Genomic DNA, 23,249 nt, shown 5'->3' with positions numbered 1-23,249 from the left:
GGATCAAGCCCCAAATCCAGCTCCCTGCTCAAAGGAGAGTCTGCTTCTCATTCTGCCTCTGCCTCCCTCTCCACCCAACTCATACGCTCTCTTTCTCTCTCAAAAAAAAAAAATATATATATAAAATCTTAAAAACAAAACAAAACCGATAGAACTCTGGAGAGCCTAATTTGAAAACAATTCTCCTAAATAATTCAATGGAAACACAGTCTTGAGCAGAAGCCTGTACCCAGTGACTAGGAAGTGGATTCAATCCCCCTCAACTCAGTCTACACCTCTTGCATTCTTTCTCCCCTTGAGCCCAACTTAAAACTCTTTTCCTTGTGATTTGTGTATCTTTTCCAGGCCAGGTACTGTGACACCTGCAAGTCTGTGTTTAGAAGTCAGGAGATTCGATTCCGCTGTGCTCAACTCCTCTTTATCTGCTTCCTACTTAACAAACCCTGGAATTGTCAGAGATATTTAACCAAAAATAGAAAAACTCAAGTGGATAAGAAGAACTGGGATTTCCCTGGGAATCTTCAATTTAATAGTAAACGCACAATTAAGGTAAGTGGAAAGTCACATACAATTACACTCAGGGAAGTGTAAGCAGACTTCGTGAAATAGGTGTTGCGTTTCCTTGTATTGAATAAAATAAATTCTTTGAATAGTTCTATTATCTATCCTTAACTGAAACATACAGCGCCTGTCCTATTTCTTCAAAAAGCTTGTTAATATGCAATCACCTAGTACAACTGCTAAGTTTTTAAAGGTCACCCATGTTTTATTCATAAAGGGTGGTTTTCTGGAGGGGAAAAAGGTTACAATGTCATGTAATACCATATTCTGATGGAGGCTTTGCTTTCCAAGATATGTTCTAATGGAGCAGATGGGGAAAGGGTGAGATTTGGGGGGACAGGAAAGTGGATTGTTTCAGAGATATCAATAAGGCTTCATTAAGAACCAGCAAAACTTTCAAACAAGAGAGAAAGGATTTACTCTACTTTTTTAGCTATCAAGTAAGCATGACAGCCTGTGTTAATTTATATTCACCAACTTACTCAGTTTTTCCCTAAGGCCAGGTATATGAAAGTAAATGTCTCTCAGCCTTCTTGATGGTCAATGGCCATGTGGCTACCTCTGTCCAATAAAATGTGAAATAGAAGTGAGTAGAAATGTGTGTCACTTGCAAACTGCAACATTTAGTAGACTCTATAAAAACCACCAGTTCCCTCTTTTCTATTCTGGCAACTGGAAAAGACAGTGCATTAAATATATAGATCAATTTCTGAATCACTGAGTTATTGTTTGAAAATCCATTGCCACAAAGATGTGCCCAAATGCAAATTTTACTGGAATAATGTTATATACCTAAGGAAAAAATTTTGTTGTTGTTGTGTTGGGTTAACTGAAATGTTGAGGTTGTTATCTGTATTAATCAGGATTCTCTAGAGATACAGAACCAATTGGAGAAGACTTAAAATATGAATTGGCTCATGCCATTATGAAGGCTGAGAACTCCCATGATCTTCCATTCACAAACTGGAGAACCAAGAAAGCCGGTGGTATAGCTGAGTCCAAGTCCAGAGGTATAAATCCTTAAATGAGACGGAAGACCCAAGTGCCAGGAATGTCAATGGTCAAAGGCAGGAGAAGATGGCAGCCCCTTCCTCCACCTTCCTGTTCCATTTGGGCTCTTACTGGATTGAATGCTATCATCCACATTGGTGAGAATGATCTGCTTTGCTTAGTCTGTGGATTCAAATGCTCATCCAGAAACACCCTGATCTTAACTACCAAAGGTGGCTTTAAAATTCACTTGGTTCATCCTCCTTTTATAGATGTTAATCCAGTTTTTCAAGGTCACAAAAACTTTCTCGGGACAGTGAATAATAATAATTATAATAATTCAGATATTTGATTCCTGGGCCAAAACTCTTCATATAGAACATAGCCTGTATTTTACAAGGAAATGACAGAAGGTGGTAAGTGAGTAGATGTTATCTTTCCATTATTTTAATCTGTACTTCTATGTAAAGGAAACCAAAACTGGCACCTCTGAGTATTTTTTTTTTCTTCTTCTTAAGTTTCTCAAAATATCCTGAACTCAAGTACAGAAACATAACAGCACTCTCTCCTTCTAGGGGCCATGTCCTATTCATCATTATATCCTTCACAATGTCAAACACATTTATTTGTATTAGAGCTCTATAAATGTTTGACTTTAATTGAATGAAAATTTGGTTTCTATTTTTTCACCTTGATTAATTTGCATTTTATCTTTCTAATCACTAGAATTAAAAACCTCAAGGTTGTCTTTGATTTCTCCCTCTTCCTCAACACCAGAGCCAAATGGCCATCAGGACCTTTCATGGCATCTTTACTCTGTTTTCAAAATCTATACTCTTATCCTGACTTCCAGTTTGGCTCTTCAACTCTCAAAGATGACTTACCTTTCCCACAGATTACTCTGATTATCCCAAAGTCCAGACTGGTTCCAGAAACAAATCATATTTTCCTGGCTTCCTCTCTATTCTATTTGTACTTATCTCCCTTAAATTTTTTCTTCTGGTCATAAAGGACAGTTTTTCTGGAAAGAAAAAGAGAGATGTAGAACAGTGTGTTGGTTAAGAAGGAACTGGAGCCCAATAGATGAAGGATTGGAACTGGAAATCTGGCTTTGCAGTATGTCTATGTGCTTATGGACTAATCACTTAGTTAGGATTTCTATGTTTCAGCTTAATGATATATACAGTTAGAGCCTGACTTTAGCACTTATCTTTCTCATGTTCTTAAAGGCTTCTAGTAAAATCTACTTAAGCACACATACATATATGCACATGACATTGGTGAGCAATGCAGAAATTATTAGTTATCTCAGGGAAGGTGAAGGATAGACTGACCCTCTCTCACACTGCTTCTTGCAAACTCCTTTCTCTTTTGACCCACAGTCCTCTCAAGTCTCTCTGCTTTCTTATTTATTCTGTTCTGAGCTTTTCCCTTTGTGTTTCAAATTCTCTGTCCTCTTTTTTTATATAGAGCAACTAGCAACCATAATTTTCTTGGGATTTTACTCTTAATTTTTCAAACAGCATGTAGAAGTAGATTTTTCAGACTTATGGGTTGTTCCTCCAATAGTAATTCTCATGTAAAGTTTTCTCCTCACTTTAACGTGGGATATTATCACTGAACTACAATGGTTGTAAATGCTCCAGACAGAAGCTATCATGTGTAAGCACTCAATAAATTTTGGGTATCAATATCATTATTATAAAAATCAAGATGCCTTATTCACTGTGGTATTTGTGGATGATAATTACTACTGATGCTTCTGGGATCTATTTGAATCAGGGTAAATATCAGTGGCTTAAAACAATAAAAGTTTATTATTATCTCAAGTCATATGTTGATGCACACTGCATAGGCCTCTTGCTCAAAGGAGAGCAGTAACCCAGGGAACCTAGTTCCTTCCATCTTGTGTCATCTGTCATGGAAGGAAAAGAGCAGAGAGGCTGTATGGTCAAACTGGAAGAGTTAGACAACACTCTGCCCACAGTCCATTGGCTGGAATCAGTCATGTGACATGAAGCTGAAAAATATTATCATTTTGTGCTGGATGAGGAAATAGGATTGGGGATACAATCTTTGACATAAGGTCTGTGTTATTTCTAAGGTAAAAACTATGGCTAGGGGCACCTGGGTGGCTCAGTGGGTTAAAGCCTCTGCTTTCGGTTCAGGTCATGATCCCAGGGTCCAGGGATCGAGCCCCACATCGGGCTCTCTGCTCAGCAGGGAGCCTGCTTCCTCCTCTCTCTCTGTCTGCCTGCCTCTCTGCCTACTTGTGTTCTCTGTCTGTCAAATAAATAAATAAATCTTTAAAAAAAAAAAAAAACTATGGCTAAGCAAATCTCAAGGTAATATGTCTTAGTAATATTTTGATGAACTTTTGGTACATGATTAAGTTAAAATAAGATTTAAGGACTTGATTAGAGAGGAGACATAATGTTGTTCTCATTTTCTTGCCTATCCTTTCCTGGTGGGCTGTCACTAAGATGGTTCCCAATTATTCCCACCTCCTAATATTTACCCCTTTGAGTAACCCTCTCCCCTCAAATGTGCCTGGGCTCATGATTGCTTCAGTCATTTATGGCAAATGGCATAGAATTTCTTGTCTGTGATTAGATTATAAAATATCAGAGTCTATTATCTTCTGGATTTGTATGCTTTATGTATGTATGTAACCCTACATATCATGTAACCAGCCATGTTGTAGGGACTGGAGACTTAGTCAAGGAACCAAACACCTGAGTCAAACAGCTCTCCCAATACTGAATTCTGCCAATAACCTGAATGAGCTAAGAAAGGGATCGTTCATTCCCTCCAGGTGGGCTCTCAGGCAAGACGCCAGTCCCAGCTGACAACTTGATTGCAGCCTAGTGAGAGAACCTGAAAGAGATGACCCCCCAGATTAGCCATGTCGAAGCCCTGATGCACAGAAGCTGTGAGGTAAGAAATCTGTGTGACTTACTTATTTTTATGTGACTCTCTTTCATCACTGCTGTACATGTAACTGCACATATTTAATGTATATGATTTGATATGAAATCATCATCACAATCAAGGTTGTTTTTTAAGATTTATTTATTATAAAGAGAGGGGGTGTGCTCAAGTGGAGGGAAGGGGCAGAGGGAGAGAGTCTCAGACTCCCCACTGACAGAGCCCCACATGGGGCTATGGGACTGAATCCCACAACCCACAGGATCATGATTTGAGCCGAAACCAAGAGCTAAATGTCTATTTAACCTACTGAGTCATCCAGGCACCCTTCAAGGTTGTTTTAAATCACTAAGTTTGTGGTAATTTGTTACATAATAATAGATAACTAATGTGCCATTCCAGTTAGTATTATTTGGTATTGATATATAAAAATTAATGTTAATGTACATAAAATATACTTTAATAATGTAATCTATAATTTGTGTGTTTTTTCTAGTTCTAATTCAACTTACCAGTTTTGGAATTTATCCATAATTTATATAGATAAATAGAGGCTTCTAGATTATCAGGAAAGTTGAACTAATATCAGTCAGCAGGGGTGCTGAAAACAGAGCAATATGGTAAAATGAAGCAATAGAGGAAATTAAGGTAAGGGAAAAAAGAAACCTTAAGAACTGTAAATATTAGGGACCCCTGGGTGTCTCAGTCATTTAAGAGTCTGACTTCAGTTCAGATCATGAACCCTGGTCCAGGAATCCAACCCCCAAAGCAGCATTGGGCAGGCTGTCTGCTCAGCAGGAGTCGCTTCTCCTTCTCCCTGTGCCTCTACCCCCAGCTTTTGCGCGCTTTCTCTCTTACTCTCAAATAAATAAAATCTTTTTAAAAAATCTGTAAAAATTAGTAGCTCTATATAAGAAATGTAAAGCTATGTCAAAGTTTAAGGAATATATAAAATATTAGTAAAAACTTCAAAGGTTGAAATGCCTGTTTGTTTGACATTAAAGTAACCTAAAAAGCAGGCTAATTTTGATTCTTTTTTTTTTTTTTTAAGATTTTATTTATTTATTTGACACAGAGAGAGAGATCACAAGTAGGCAGAGAGGCAGGCAGTGGGGGGGGGGGGGGGATGTAGGCCGCTTGCTGAGCAGAGAGCCTGATGAGGCGCTCGATCCCAGGGCCCTGAAATCATGACCTGAGCCAAAGGCAGAGGTTTAACCCACTGAGCCACCCAGGCACCCAATAAGTTGCTTTGTTTTGTTTTGCTTTTTTAATCTACATATATTTCCATTCCTTTTTGAACGAAAGATACCTTCCTTCAATTTGTACTTAAAAGGACCAGATGCATTTTTCTTGAAAATGACCCCCTCTGTCTTTGTTCCCTGTTTTATTCTTCTAATAGATTTGGAAAGGGTCCCACTATTATATATTCTTAGGTCACGAGGTAAACCTTGAGTTGTAAGGATGTTGTAGAAGGTAAAGCTGCCAGATGGAGTAATCATATAAAACACGTTGGTTTAGGGGGTTAGGTTTTATTTGTTAATATTGCTGCTGTTTTATTTTAAGAATATATTGTAATGGCGGCACCTGGGTGGCTCAGTGGGTTAAGCCGCTGCCTTCAGCTCAGGTCCTGATCTCAGGGTCTTGGGATCGAGTCCCACAGCGGGCTCCCTGCTCAGCAGGGAGCCTGCTTCCCAGTCTCTCTCTGCCTGCTTCTCTGCCTACTTGTGATCTTTCTCTGTCAAATAAATAAAAAAAAAAATCTTTAAAAAAAAAAAAGAATATATTGTAATGAATGATTTAATTACACTTTTACCTGGAGGCTCTGCACAAAGGATGCAATTTTAAAATGTGACAAATGGGTGAAACGGCTTGTGTGTGTGTGTGTATAATACCCACTCATTATGTGTCTCTCTCTGAAAAGAACAATGATATCCGTGATTTGATGGTTGATGTTCAAATGTCCAACTTGACCTCATTCCATTTTTTTTTTCCCTTCTTAGAATCAGAGGACAGTGCCAAAAAAACTTAGGTCAAAGGCTATATAGCTTCAGGATTTTTCTTTCACCTTATTAATAAGAGGCAGTACTGGCAAGTGAATTGTTTTCAAGTTTCATAGTAGAGTTCATTACCAAAATTATCCAATCTCTTCAACTCTTGCCCCAAGTAGATAATAACAAAAGGCCCAATTTTACCTTAAGTATTTGATTCTGCTGCAAATAGTTACTTTTAAACTACTTTTACCTATGCTTTCATGTGTAAAACCTTTTCCTGTGTAAATTAAGAAGCAGGAGAAGATCTCCAACCACAAATACTCAACTAAGTGTTTCTAGAATTCTTGACATGATTATTCCAAATTCCAGTTTAAAAATGCATGTGTGTCCAGAAGAGAGTTCATGGGTCAAACTTTTATACTTTAACATGAATAAGTTTAATCATAGGTGTGTTTCTCCACAGTTCGGATGAGTTAGGTCATCTGGAAAGAATGAAGCTTTGGATAGTGTCGGATATTTCAAAAGTGGGTGGATTCCCACCCAACATACACTACAAAGTGTCTGGGTGAATGGCTTGGAATTGTTTCAAAACACAAAGGTCGTAAAAGATCTGGGCCATTGGTACATGCATTTAAAATTTGGACTCTGTAATTGTTGTCTTCTTAGGCAAAGAAAAAAAAATGAAACCAAAAATGTACATCCAAATTATACTTCCCCAGATTTTCAGATGAAATTCAAAATAAAGTATTTTAAGTGTATGGGTATATAAAATCTAAAACTCAAGTTGCTCCTTCCCTAATAAATTATCCAAATGCAAAATTCTACATAACTTTTGGAAAGTAGATCTTTCTCTTCCCCCTCCCTCTCTGGGGCTCTAAGCATATGCTTTGGTCAGCTCTGGTTACAGACCTTATTGTTTCTAGTCTTCACGAACAAAACACCAAAACAATTTTTCCTGACCATTTCCTGAAAATGTGTTAGGACTTTCAACTACTATCTTAGTCACCTTCCCTGTCATGCCCCCCCCCAAATTAGTCACTTATTTATGCTGCTTTGATCAATAATAATTTAATGATGACTTAAGAAAGAAAATGTAACATTTAGAAACCTACTGCCACTGGAAATTTGATTTAACTTATGTGGACATGATTTCTTTGCAGAAAATTTAATTCTTTCTTTCCTTCCTTCCTTGTTTTTTTGATTGCAATATAGTCGGCATACAATGTTATATTAGTTTCAGGTGTTTGATAGTGTTCAACAATTCTGTACATTACAAATGCTCACCACAATAAGTGTAGTTACCATCTCTCCAACTGCAAATGTATTACAATATTATTCACCATATCCTCTATGCTGTGCTTTTCATCCCCATGACTTATTTATTTTATAACTGGAAATTTTTACTTATTTATTTTTCACTGGAATAGTTACAGAAGTCATTTTTTTTTAAGCTAACCTGTCCTTCAAAATGTGACCTATACAATGACCCAATTTCTCCACCAAATATTAAACAAATTCTCTATTTTCAATCAAATTTCATTCCTGGCCACTTCCTCATCATAGAGGGGTGGCCAGATAAAATACAGGACATCCTGTTACGTTTGAATTTCAGATAAACAATGTAAATTTGTGTCAGATATTTGCTAAATCTGGCAACCTACAGCCTCCCACCTGCAAGTGTCTGTTCCAAGCCCAGATGACCATCCTGTGCAATGACATGACCCAAGCAGACCATGAACACAACAATAGAACCTGGAATCCCGTGCGCTCCACTTAATGACTTTGAAGACATCAGGCATTTCTGCACAAACTTGTGAACCATCTTCCATGTGCTCAGCCAATGCTTAGCCATGATCTAGGTGCTGGGCCTAGCAAAATCAACAAAGCAGTGTTTCTGGACTAAAAACGAAATATATTTCAATCTTTACTACTTTCAAGCAAGACATTTCTGTTCCTCAACAGAAGCTTAGAGTGGAGGTCCATCGCATACAGTATATAAAAACAGAACAGCTGTCATTGAGAGCAGAGACTTGACTTCTTTTTCTTGACTCCTCCTTCACTGAAGATCATGGCATCTCTAGTAAGTCAACTGGTGCAGCATGGAACTCACTGCTTTAATCCCCCAGCTTGGGCATGACTCTGCTAACAAGAGAAGACACTGAAGAGGAAGGGAAGGGTAAGAGTTATATTCCTGATGTTTGGGCTTCTTTGTCCACTTTCCCTATGTAAGACCAACACAGTTCACCTGGACATGAATGCCATCTAAAGAAAGGTGGGTTTTTTATTTTATTTTTATTTTGGGTTGTGTTTTCCTCACTCTTTGGCAATGTAAAGAATGATTTGGGGTGTTTAATGATCTACTAGGTAGAATGTGTTCATGCCTGGATTTGATAAAAGAGTCCAGCTGAGAGCGTCCTTGGAAAAGAAATAATATCTGTTGGCAGGTATAATATCCATGTAAAGTACCTTCCCATGTTTGGGCAGGTGGGTAAATTCCTTGAAGGTATCTATGTTAAGGGCATGTTATTTTAAGAAGGACGGCAACAAATGGGCCACTGGAAGAGATATTTTGTTTTGGCCAGGCTTCATTGGGGACAGTTTTTCAATCTCACGGGGCTGAAGGCAGAGTTAAAAGGCACTTAACTCAGTGATCGGCCTGTGTTTATGTAGGTGTTTTATTATTACCACTTTACTCAACCCTGAGAAACGTGACTCTGAATTGTAAGTGAATGAAGCAACTCTTTACCTTTTGGAAATAGCAAGGTCTTTGGAGTTATTAAACCAGGGGAAAAAAACCAGTTTGTTCTAGTGTGTAGACTCCAAGTGCACTTACTAAATAAATCTCAGCATGAATAAGATTCTAAATCTATGCATGCATTAGAACTGTTTACCAGCAGTGACGCTTCTTTGGTTTCTTTTGGAGTTTCTATTTTAGTCTTTTAGCTGAGACCTTGACACCTGGAGAAAATACAGGGGGAATACCCACGCTTTAAGCAGCTGTCTCTTTCACCAGTGGGATTTGGGGAGAGGCTCGGGAGCTTATGGGTCACAACAAAGGAGGAAGAAACTGAGGATATTTGGAGAAGGAACTATTTTGTTGCATTATATGTTTGTAGCTCTTACATCATCATCACTTGGCCTATAGATAAACAGTCTTCCAAGTTGAAGAGGGGATTTCCTGGCCCAACGCCATCCTCACTCTCATTATCTTAAACCTGTCCAAGGCACATTTATTTTACTGAAAACTCAGTAAGTCAGTGTCAGAAATGATCTTCCCATTTTTACAAATGGAATTGTACATCAACTTTCAATTTCCAGGCATATCTGGTAGAAGAGAGGAACTCACAGATTAATCCTGACTCTCAATTTGCTTTAGCCTTCCTTATTCAGAATGATTCTCAATGAGCAGCTAGAAGATCTGAAAAGTGACTGAGTGGCGTAATAATAGTATTAATATTATGACTTTACAGTTTTTAAAGTGTTTTTGAATTCATCATCTCATTTGGTTTTAATAAGCTCTCTGACATGGAGATAGCAAGTGTATTTTCATCCCTTTCAAATGATGAGGAAACAAGAATGAAATTTAGATCACTTGGTTAATGAGTGCCTCTGATTGTCTCTCTACTCTATGATATGACAGGGTCCAAGATTTAACTACCATGCTGTCACTTGGTTATCTGTAAATTTGTATTTAAGGAGCTGACATTGAGTTAGTGAGTTGGGGATACAATGAGAATAAGACTGGTCTTTAATGAGGTCCTTAAAATTTCCCTAGGGAAATTCCCATGATCTTGGAAACTTGGTTTTGTGGACTTCCTGATCACCATCTAAAATTATGAAGTCCATTATTTCTCTGTATCTCTTTGTCTGAAATTGTTTTCTCCCATTGAATAATCCTGGCCTCTGGAGCAGGAAGCCAAGTTGGACAGTGTGAACAGGCTGAAATACAAGGCATCATGGAACATGAGAAACAGGATAGTAAAGCTATTGTTCAAGTGAAAGTCTCCTATTGATCTTGTGTATTGTTTCAGCCTGTGCTCTGAGTTTTATAATCTGGAGTCAAGAATATGATCCAGGAGTTAAAAAGTTCTTCACAGAATCAGATATCCTGCCTGAAACTTTTCCCTCTCATCTCAATTTCTAGAGTATCTTTCCAATTTGGTTTTAGCATTATGGTCTACCATTGAATAAGTCTTTACAACTGATTGTGATTTTGTCTTGGCTTTGATCACTGGGAAGCAAACTTGAAGCCGAAGTTTGGTTTAGTTCTAGCAACTTTGCAACACCTTGTAGAAGGTATACGTTGTTTGTTAAACTTATCCTACCCTTTGTCCCTATCTTCATTTTTCTTTACCAGGAGTCCCTCCATTATTTATTGTATCCCATATTCACACACACACTTAAATGTATACATATATACACAAACACAGAGGTAAAGTTTTGCATAAACACTTATGAACAGTAACAAATTCTCTATGGAATGGAGTGGGTCGCAAAATACAGCGTATGTGTACACACTGTCTCAATGTCTGTCCAGCATGAGATCTTGCACATAGGCTGTGCTGGATAAATGTTTCCAGATCCTTAACTGAGGAGTTGAAATTTACTTGAAAGATCTTCCAGGTTAAATTATCTGGTAGCTTTATTAGTGATATGCTTTCTCTTAGATCCCCAATGGAAAATGTTCCCAAAACATATATCAATTTTTGTTATCAGTTACCAAAAGAAATTCAAAAGGATTCCCTCTGGTATGTCACTGTGCTCACCTGTGAGTAGCTGCCAAGAGCGCGATGCTGAGAGGGGATCTAAGACTCATCCCACAGTCAAGGACAAGAGAGGGCTGCTTAGTCCTATCTGTGGTGGATTTAGGATGTGTAGGTGATGGGCCACATACATGTGAATCCTACTCCACAGTGACATCCTCAGCAAAATAACTTACTCCACCTTGCCAATATTGAATCAATGACATAAAAAAGAAACCGACTGCTTTCACTTGAACAAAGACATATTTCGCCACCAATATGATCTCTGGATCTTCATTTGTTTCCCCAATTATTCCTGCAATCGCTGTCAAAATCCGCAGAAGAAAAAGTCTCTAGCTTGGCATAGTTTTAAGGCCATTAGCACATTAATCTTCCATTACCCAAAAGGTTTAGAATATCATGAAAATGCTTTCCCATTGATTCCCACATGAATTTTTCACACGAGGAAGATTGAAATATATGTAAGCATGTTGGAGAACATGCTGGTATAAAAACAGGGATTAAATTTTACTCACCACACTCCTAACTAAATTTCACAGATGTTTTATGTGAATTAAGGATTGTAAAGCACTTAGAACAAAAGAGCAAGTGCAGTGATTACCTTAAACTCAGTTTTAATGCCAGACAAGTTATTGCATCTGTTACCAAATGGAATTTCAAATTAACAAATCTCTACAACCTGTTCATACCATTAAATGGAACTCTGATATTTAAATGTCTAAATTGTAAAAATTTCAAGCGATAGGGATGAATTAATTTGTTTTGAGATTTAATACTTGTATGAAACTTCTGTATTGGGCAGAAAGTCTTTGTGTAAGACAAATAATTTTCCAGAGTCCCAGCCGTAGTTTTTAACAAAATCATATGACTTTTCCAACTGATTTTAATGTTTCAGTTCAGTGCCCATAGAATAATCTGCCCACTGCTGTTTCACATGAAGTTATTTTATTACCATAAGAATTCATATACAAAACTGTCTAAAATCCTGAATCTGTAAAAAAATTTGAACATAGCTAGATAGTAATTGCTTCCCATGGAAGGGTTGTATTTCTGGATTTTCACAGCATTACTTTATCCAAACATACCTCCCATTGCTACATTCCCTAAAAGGGATAAAATGAAGTAGATTGAGATGAATTAGACTAATTAATGGGTATGAACTGGCCTTTCACCGTAACAGTTGTAGACAAGCTCAATCTAAGAACTTAAATCAGGGTCTGCTGTTCTAAGCCCTAGTGGACATCAATTCACATCATATAATTTGGCAGAGTTGGCCCAGAAATGAACTTGCCATGGATTTGGCCCTCCCATTCATGGATGGGGGCAGCCTTGAGAAAGGGAATGAGAACATACATGCAAAGACACACACACACACACACACACATCCCAGAGCATCACAGCTGTCTGAATTTTGTGAAAACAATCCAAAGTGCCACTTCAAAGGGTTTTCCTTGAATTCAACACTTACCAATGAACATCATATAAAAGAGCATCATTGTTCATCTCCCTTTATTGCTTTCGATAGAACAATTCCAGTTAAGACTCAGAAATAATCTGCTAACGCATATCCTTGTTTAAACCTATTGGACATTAGTTCTGCAAAAACAAGTAGAAATTTAGGCATATGGGGATCATCCACATTAACAGGAGTTCCTCTGGAACTCAATGAGATTAATTAATAATAAACAAACAAATAAATGAATAAATAAATATCAAAAGTACCATTGTGATGTTTTTCCTAAGCCAGACACTCTTTAAAGGAAAGCATTTCTCGCTGTAATTATAAGCTACAAACTCTTGTTAAAACCACATAAATGTAAACTTCATAGGGATATGCGAGTGTTATGTACCCCAGCCTACGGGATTGTTTTTCTAGGAGCCCCTCACTTTCTGTTCATAAAAATCATGGCAAGCAGTCAGAACAGCCATCAGCCCCGCAGCGACGGTCCCCGGAGAAGCCCCTGGCCCACTGAGCCTGGCGGGGTTTGGGGCAACGGGTCAGCCAACCAGCATGGGCGCCAAGCTGGTTTGAATCAGAAAGCTGCGAATGACAGAGGCGGATGAATTTCAGAGACGCCTCTGTCACTGCAGCCCTGCTAGCATGATGGAGCACCGCTCCGGGCCTTGGAGAATAAGATTGCTGTTAGTGAGTATTTGTACATTTGGCAGTAAGAATATTATTTTACTGTTAATGCAATTTTCTCAATGCTTGGTGACTGAAATGTACGGCACCATCTCTTCTTAAAGGTCACATGCCCCAAAAAAGAAAGAAAAAAAGGGAAGTGCAATTTTCTAAAAACAAAATCTTTTGTTAAAAAAAGAAAGAGAGAGAGAGAGAAAAAAAAAAAAAAAAACAACTTGTGAAATTTGTGCCAAGTCTGACAGAATCCCAGCAAAAAGATTCCGCCTTGATTTGTCCGGAGTCAAATGCAAACTTGAAGTTCTAGACCTTTTAAGTTCTAAAGGCAGAATCCATTCCAGTAGATGTTAGGGGCTTTCTTTCTTTCTTTCTTTCTTTCTTTCTTTCTTTTTTTTTTTTTTTTAATGGGAGTTTTTTTTTTTTTTTTTTAAAGATTTTATTTATTTACTTGGGAGAGAGACAGGGAGAGAGAGCATGAACGAGGAGAAGGTCAGAGAGAGAAGCAGACTCCCCGTGGAGCTGGGAGTCCGATGCGGGACTTCATCCCAGGACTCCGGGATCATGACCTGAGCCGAAGGCAGTTGTCCAACCAACTGAGCCACCCAGGCGTCCCTGTTAGGGGCTTTCTAACGGAGACATCTACATCTAGCGATAAGCGGTCTTTGATTAGGATACATTACAGTGGCTTCCAGGCTGATTGTCTCAGCTAAACTCTGACTACGTGGTACCTTTCTGTTGGTAGGCCATTTGTAAATACGCTCCTTGCCGCGACAAAGAAGCGGATACCAAGATATATGCATGTCTCATTAATGAAAGTATCCTTATTATATATGGAGAAAACTGTCTAACCTTCTTTAGCAATAACTTTGGGGATTTTCCATACATTTTTAACAGATAGCTGAATGATTTAGGAAGGGCGAAATAGGAATTACGGGGTGATTTTCTAAGTGCATGATTTTTTGAATAATCAAATTATGCACACACAGCAGTGAAAATTTGGGACATAAAGTGCAGTCCAACATTATATTATAATTATCAGATAACTATGCATTCTGGTTTGTCGTGGAGCCAACATAGTCTTAGTTTATCAGTTCTTTTCTATTATCTCTCTTAGCAACCCTATCTCATCATTTTTTTCTTCCCTCAAGCTGCAGTGGGATTTAAGCCATCTTTGTATTATTATTGACATTCAGATTAAGATTTCATAAACATTATAAAGAATTATAAAGATCAATCACTCAGATTCTTCCCCCCCCCTCTTTAACACATGGCTAAAAAGACTTTCTGCACCCAAGTATATGATAAGTTCATTCTGATGAGAAAATTAGAAAGTTGGACGTATTTATACCCATCGTGGGTAATGTGCATATAGTTAAATAGGTCATTTCCAATTTTAACAATTCCACCCCAAATTTCATTCAGCATCTTTGACACAGAAACCCAGTTTAACTCCTCCTGGGATAGGTGAAACCCTGGAGCAAGCAACTCCCTGTGTAGGGCTACTCATCCCTGGGATTTCTCCTTTACTTAAGGAGAGCTTCTCCAACGTGTGCGCTGCTCCCTGCAGACAGTACTGGTGGGACACCAGGGAAGGGAAAATTATTTAAAACATAAAGGCAAATTCACAAAAATTAACTGTTGTGGATGAAGGAGACTAAAAAGACACTAGTTGTTTGAAAAAGAAAAAAGATGAAACAAGGACCCTAAACTTGAACTCATGTGTGTTCATTCATCCCAAAGAACATCTAGCATACCACCCATACCTTTATTCTCGTTATAAATCTTATATCCAGTGTAGAAGCTCCAGGATTCCTTTGTAAAATAATCACTTTGCAATTCCTAAGGATACCAGTGACTTAAGTAAGTTTCTTCTCATTGGAGAAAATAAATTTCTTAGTTGGTTTCTGCTTATGGAGGCAGAGTTGATACTCAACAGCTATTTCCCTCTGCTTACCAAGGGCCAGACTCCAAAACCTCTGGCCAAATGTCTCCAAGTTGCAATCTGAAATTACCTTTAACTGCCTGCATAATTTGGTAAGACTACATGCCCAGGGAATAATGTATGTAGTAAAAGCCTTGGGAGGAATAACAATAGTTACTGATACAAAGGCGGATGGCAGAATAAATTGGGTCATTGACCTTGAACCTCTAAAGGCCTGAGGTTAGATCTGGATTAAATCACGAGTGAAATGATCACAGAGGTTTTGCTTCAAAAATTAGCACTCAGGTTGATTCACTTTGACAGGAGAAGGCGAGGATGCCAGAGACTAAATTAAATAGAATTAGATTGTTATGCTTAAGTGGGGCATCTGTTGAGGATGAAGCTTTATTCTCATCCATCTTAACCTAATGAATACCCAAGTTGGATTTCCTTTTTTTTTTTTTTATAATACCTGATTTAAAAATAGGTTTGGGATGGCATATAGAATATCAAGATAGCACAAGAGGCTAAAAATGCACATGGCTGCACTAATTTGACAAAAATAGTTTTTAAATTAATTACAGTTGAGTTCCAGTCCTTGAAACCTAGTAGATACATCTGTGTTTCACTAACATATCCTTTTAAGTTTATATTCCATCTCCCCCTTTAGTAAACCTCTCCCAGTATTTGCGAAAATAAATACATTAGTCAACAACACTGTGATTATATCTCAAAAGAATGATCTATTTTAAAAAAAGCAAACCTATCTAATAATAGGTACCATTCATTTAATGTGTTATTTTTAAAGTCCCAGAAACTATGTAAAATATTTTATATGTATTATTTCAAATGCTTTCCAAAGTTTAGCATAAAATCATTTAAAGTGGCTCAAAGACAGAACAATAGAAAACTTAAAACATGTCGCTATAAAGTGACTCCCCTTTTCATGATTTCACCTCAAAAATTTATATTTGACCTGGTCTTTGAATAAGTGTCATATTTATTTGATTCAGAATTCAGAATTCATATTGTGAAAAAAATCTCCCTTTTAACCCTGAATTCCAGTCATTCAGTTTTCATCCTGTGAATTTCCTGTGTATATTTCACTCATTATACACATTACACACACACACACACAAACATACTACTATGCACATTGCTTTACTTTTAGCGATAGTTTTTTTAAATTTTTAAATTTAATTTAATTTTTTTTAAGATTTTATTTATTCGGGTGCCTGGGTGGCTCAGTGGGTTAAGCTGCTGCCTTCAGCTCAGGTCATGATCTCGGGGTCCTGAGATCGAGTCCCGCATCAGGCTCTCTGGTCAGCAGGGAGCCTGCTTCCCTCTCTCTTTCTGCCTGCCTTTCTACCTACTTGTGATCTCTGTCAAATAAATAAATAAATAAATATTTAAAAAAGAAAAGATTTTATTTATTCATTTGAGAGAGAGAGAGAGAAAGCATGAGCAGGGGCAAGAGACAGGTGGAAAGCACACTCTCTGCTGAGCAGGGAGCCTGATGTGGGGCTTGATCTCTCATGACCTGAGCCATAAGCAGATGCTTAACCATCTGAGCCACCCAGAGGCCCCAGCAGTATATGTTTTAAATAGTGTTTAATAGTTTTAGTAATAGTTTTCTTATGCTTTTATTTAGCCACATAATATTCCACCCTGTTTTCTCTCAATCCTTAATTATATAAAGGAGAAAATGTTTATGTGGTGCCACTGTGTCTGAAATTTTTTTTTTAATGCTGTAATCTTCTTTTTCACCAAAAAAAAAAAGAGAATAGACGCCAGCTACATACTCTTAAGAAAATTAAGGTGGAGCCTTGACGCAGTATAAATACAGGTCAAGAAATGTAAAAACTGTAAAATATAGGGATATGCGATGGGGAGACTATTGGAGAGACCTGGGCTGAATTTGCCAAGTGATCCGGCAAGAAATTCTCAGGGTCTCACTGCAAAAACTCAAATCTGTTCAGATCCTGGGTCCCGTTCAGTGCCCCCTTATAACAGCTGTCCACTCTGGCTTCGGTATCAGGGAGGATGGTTCTCCATCCTGGAGCTGACTGGAGTTTTCAGGAAAGTGGCCATGATTCCAGAGCTCTCTTTTATTTTATATCCCTTTTATTCACATGATCCAGAGAGATGGGATCAGAAGCCTATTCTTGTACACACCTTATACGTCATACCTTCCCCCAAACCAGATTATCTGCTGTTTCCCAGCCCAGTCTTGCCTTTGGCTCCATAGTTCACTGCACTTGATTTTGAGATAAGAGCTCTTTGACCTGCGTAGGTCTAACCACGGGCATCGGTCCTGCACAAAAGTGTATTGTCTATACAAATCAATTGGGCATGCTCTGCTGACCAAATATTGCTGGCATAATGATCTGCTTACTACTCTCTTTAAGTATGTCTGGGGAACTGGTTGAATGTGGACTGTAGGATATAGAAATGGGGTATTGTTTGTGGATGTGATGACTCCTGGACTAGCGCCATTGCATCTCCATTGCCATTTCCTTGACATTGTTGGGTTAGGAACGTCTCCCATGGTGGCTGATGCATATAGTACATGCTCAATTAGCCGTGGTTCACATTTTCACTTTTTTCAACATCTCCTCTTTATGTTAAGGTATTTCTCTTTTTCTTTTTTCCTCTTTCATTATAAGTATGCCTGATTTACCCAGAAAAAGCCCTGGAGGGGGTGTTAGTGTCACCCAGTAAATTAACATTTAGCATGTAGTAAGTTCAGACATGGACCTAGCTAGCAACAGAATAATGAATCAAGTTTGGGGAAACTGAGGAAGCACTGCAATTTCAATAGCACCTGTGGACCTCATTTACTACCTCACTGCTGCCCAAGGAGTCCCCAAACTTGGCACAACATTTTGGTTTGTCATATACAGTAACACTGAAAGTACCAGCAAGGGAACATCTGCTTTCTTAATTTTTCTTCTATAAATTAGAATTTTAAAACTATTAAGGATGCACTGATTATAAATAAAGAGCTAGGAAAATCAGGAGGTAGGAAGCTCATTCCCTAGGTCACGCTGGCAGATTAGAAGTTCACTGGTATCCACAACACACAAAAGACACACGCCGCCAGTTTTCATTTTGAAAAACATTCAAGCCTATGGAAATAGTGAATAATGCAATGGACACCCATGTACCCCTGGCAGCAGGATTCACCAATTGCTAGCATTTGGGTGAACCATTTGAAAGTAAGCCATGGAGATTAATATGTGAACATCTAAACATCGCGTGGCTTATTGCCAAGCATGTGGACAATCTACGTCATCGCAGAAGGAGTCATCCTACCAAAGAAAGTTAAAATTGGTGAGAACTTCATTTGAACTGCAGTTTTAAACCACTTCCCTAAATATGCTTGACCTGGGGAGTTTCACTCTTGGAGGATTCTGCTCTATAAACTCTGATAGGAGCTCAGAATCCCACCCTTTCATGGAAACAGAAGGGCATGGAGTTCAGAGACAAGGACAGTCTTTCGAGGTACACAGCTTGGATCTGAGCTCTGCCATTTACTACCGATGAACTTGACCCCTCTTAATCACAACTAATCCCCCTTTCCATGCTATAAAAGTAGATAAGAATACCTGAGTCACTGGGATGTTATGAGGTTAAATGAGATAATGCATGAAAAGGCTAAACCATAATTGATCCTCAGTAAATACTGCTTTTGCTTCTACGTGGTTCATGCCAAAAGAACAAAAACACAAAAATTCACCTTGGAATTTCCATATGACAGGGATCTCCAAAAAAATAAATAAATAAATAAAAATTTAAAACAATTTTAAAAAGCAAAAATAAAATAAAATAAAAATCAAGCAACAACTATAAAATGGAACTATTCCTGAGGTTCTGAATGGAGCACAACAACAGTTCAGAAAGATAGAAGACAGCTCCTTGGGCTTTGCTCAGCATCTCTGAATTGTGATCTCTACAATCATGCCTGATCTCAGCTGCAGAATGAAAGGGTCAGGACTTCAGGAGTAAATATACGAATTACTGCTTACTTTATTTAAGCAGTTCGTTGAAATTTAGTAAAACATTAATAATGCAAATAGTGAGGGGAAATCTGAATTTTGCCTATTTCTGTTTCAGTCTGTCTCCCAGGGCAGCAGAATTGGTTGCAGACCGGGTTGAGGGACTTCACTGGTGGAAGCAGTTGGGGTCGAAAATCCCAGCTTGTCAGAAGTCTTAGGTTCATATTCTGAGGGGAGGACAAAAAGGGAAGAGGGTCAACTAAGAGATTCACAGTTTCTAGCACATCTGAGAGGCCAGACACCATCTCCACCCTTCATACACATTTGAAATTAATCCTAAGTAGGCATCTGGTACACAAAATTAGCATACCATTTAGGAGATAAGCAAAAAGAAGATCAGAAAACTGAGTATGTTTTTAAAAATGGCCAGACAGGGGCTCCTGGATGGCTAAGTGGTTAAGCTTCTGCCTTCAGCTCAGGTCATGATGCCAGGGTCCAGGGATCGAGCCCCGCTCCTTGCTTGGTGGGGAGCCTGCTTCACCCTCTCCCACTCCCCCTGTTTGTGTTCCCTCTCTCGCTGTGTCTCTCTCTGTCAAATAAATAAACTCTTTTAAAAAAAAATGGCTTGACAAAAGAATGCCTAGGACTCATCTTTAAACTTTCAGAGGAGACTGGGTTATTGATTTTCTGCTCTATTTAAATAATTCATTAGAGAAGTTATGTGATACCCTTTTTCTTGGCATAAGAAGAAACTGAGGCCAGTGGCAATTCCTTATATTCTTTCAGTTAAGTCCTCAGAGAAGAATTTTTAAAAGTCCTAACTCTATGTTTCCCTCTGACAGGTTGTCTGACCTTGGGAAATCTATTCCTGCATAGCTGTGGCCTTGTTCTTTTAAATATTTTCTTTATTTAAAAATAAATTTTTATTTATTTATTTATATTTTTAAATTTATTTAGCCAATATTATTATTAAATTTTTATTCATTTATTTATTTATATTTTTATTTATTTAGCCACTGGGTGGCTCAGTGGGTTAAAGCCTCTGCCTTTGGCTCCGGTCATGATCCCAGGGTCCTGGGATCGAGCCCCACATCGGGCTCTCTGCTCAGCGGGGAGCCTGCTTCCTCTTCTCTCTCTGCCTGCCTCTCTGCCTACTTGTGATCTCTTTCTGTCGAATGAATAAATAAAATCTTTAAAACATATATATATATATAAAATATTATATAATACATATAAAATAATAAAATATAAAAAATAAATAACTATATATTATATATAAATATTTAAAATATTTATAAGTCCTGACCAAGGACCTGAAGTAATAGTATACTTTTAAGTAGATAAAACAGATACCTTTTTTTTCCCCTTCAGGATTACCGGAAAACTAAATGTTTTTTGAAACTCAAAAAAGTACAGCTATGACATTCAATGATTTTCCATCTCCATGCTGCCTCCAAACTTCCTGATTCCAGCTGGGATTGTGATCAAAAATGCAAAAACATATGTAGAGAAGTTATTCTTGTGGAACATCTGACCGGAAGCCGGAAATGCAAGATATCTCATGGGACTGCCTATTATCAAAATATACCCAGTCCCGCCCTGCAAAGACAAGAGGATTTGTGCATCACCCAGATAAAGAGAACCACAGAGGATTCTGGTACAGATGTATCTCTGTGAAATGCCAGCAGACAGAAAGGCCCCTCTTTCGTTCCAGCTCTGGCCTATTGGTATATCACTGTGTGATCTTGCAAAGCCACACTTAACCTCTGCGAGCCTCATTTAAACACATCTACAAAACAAATCTTAATAATAATCACTTGACGGGTGCCTGGGTGGCTCAGTGGGTTAAAGCCTCTGCCTTCTGCTCGGGTCATGGTCCCAGGGTCCTGGGATCGAGCCTCGCATTGGGCTCTCTGCTTGGCAGGGAGCCTGCTTCCTCCTCTCTCTCTGCCTGTCTCTCTGCCTCCTTGTGATCTCTGTCTGTCAATAAATAAATAAACTCCTAAAAAAAATCACTTGAAAGCGCATATCCTTTTAAAATGCTTTCTCTGTAGGAAAACTCCTATTATTATTATTATCCAGTGATCTATGGAGGATACGCACTCAAGAGTAACTGCAAAAGATTGTCATATTAACTTACTCCCTCCCTATGCATAAAAGAAAACCAACTTCTCTCTTTTCCTTTAAAATCAAGCATTTCATTTTTCCTGTAAATCTTCAAAATATTTATTTGGATATTTCCAATAAAATTAAATTTCAGAAAACATGTATTCTTCCTAGTCATAGGGTGATTTTCTCTGCTTCTTCGTCTTCATCGTCTTCTTTAATTAGAATAAAGAGAGGACAAACACTCTTCAAGAATTCAAGCCTGGTATTCTAAACCCATCCATCATTAAATCATTGGCACACAGCAGGCAACTGGAAAAAAGATACCTTTTAACCTCAACGGGCATAAATGTGTATATTTATTTTTAAGAAGTGGAATATAAACAGACATGCTGAGAGCCAAGTGTTTTATGAATAAAAAAAGATTCCATACACACACACACACACACATACATAAAACTTTCCCCAATGGGCCACCGAGGATTTATGTGGATGTGAACTCTATTTACTGTTAGTATTAAGGAAATAGTGGCTTTTTAACAAGTTACTCATGCCTGGAAAAAATCCCAGCTTTGCAACTTATCCAAGATCCTTTGCCAACTGTCCGTGGGAATCACAGGGATGGGAAAAGTTCAAATTTGTTTTAAAAGGACTTGCTTAATGGAAAATTAAAAAAAAAAAAAAAAAAGTAGAAGAAAACCAGCAACCCACTGTGCTAATCTTTTGGTTAAATAAGAGAATCAAGCATGACTTGGTTGCTTTGTTTTTCTTTAGTATTATTTTAAGAAAAGAAAAAAAATTAAAATTTTCCATTTTTATGTTACCCATAAAGTCACATTTAGGGTTTTTTATTGAGTTAGCCAAGGGCATGATGACTTGCTGGCTTTGGTGAACCTAAAATTGTATCAAAAGGGGCAGGAGGGCCATCGGTCAGTGTCATTAAATGAGAGATTTGGTTCCTTATCTTCTGTCATTTTCTTAAAGCTCTTTTATTTTCTATTCCACTCAAACAGCAAAGTCTGGTTACATTGTTGCTGTCAATTTCAAAACTGCAAAGGGACTAAAAAAGCCAACCTTAAAAGCCATGGAATGCACAGTTAAAAATGGCAACGATTCTATTTTCTAGCACCTAAGGGGTGCCAGGCCCTGTTCCAAGGGCTCTTAAATCTTTAGAACCTTATCAAATAGGCAACTTTCTTTTTTTTTATTATTCTCCTTTTTCAGATGTGGAAACTGAGGCTCAGGGAGATTAAATAACTTTCCTGCATCACACAGATTCTAAGGGACAAAGCTGGGGTGGGAACTCTAAAGGCTTAGATGCTGCTTCTTTTTTTTTTTTTTTTTTTTAAGATTTCATTTATTTATTTATTTATTTGACAGAGAGTGAGAGGCAGCGAGCACAAGCAGGAGAGGGGCAGAGGGAGATGGAGAAGCAGACTCCCCAGTGAGCAGGGATTATGACCTGAACTGAAGACAGACACCTGACCACTGAGCCACACATGTGCCCCGAGGCTGGGGTTCTTGCTTCTTACCTTTAAGCTGTGCTGCCTCGGAGAAAGTACATTTCCTGAATTCTTTTACCAAGAGCTTTTACTACAATGTGTCACAAATGAATGTGGTTCTCTTCTGATAGGACAGAAACTGCTTTCCATAAAACAGGGAATGGGAAAATGAAAGCTTTGCTTTTGCATTTTTGATAAAACAGTTAATGAAAGTTAACCTAGAGTCCCCCACCAAAGACGTGAGCTTATTCTCATTTTAATCTTCAAAAGGACACTGGGTGAGAGCCTCAGAGGTAACCAGGCTCCTATCTAGAGATAGTTCTTATCTAAGAAACAAACAAAAGACCAA

Source organism: Mustela nivalis (genome assembly GCF_964662115.1).
Source record: "Mustela nivalis genome assembly, chromosome: 6".
Lineage (NCBI taxonomy): Eukaryota > Metazoa > Chordata > Mammalia > Carnivora > Mustelidae > Mustela > Mustela nivalis.
This window is presented reverse-complemented; position numbering follows the sequence as displayed.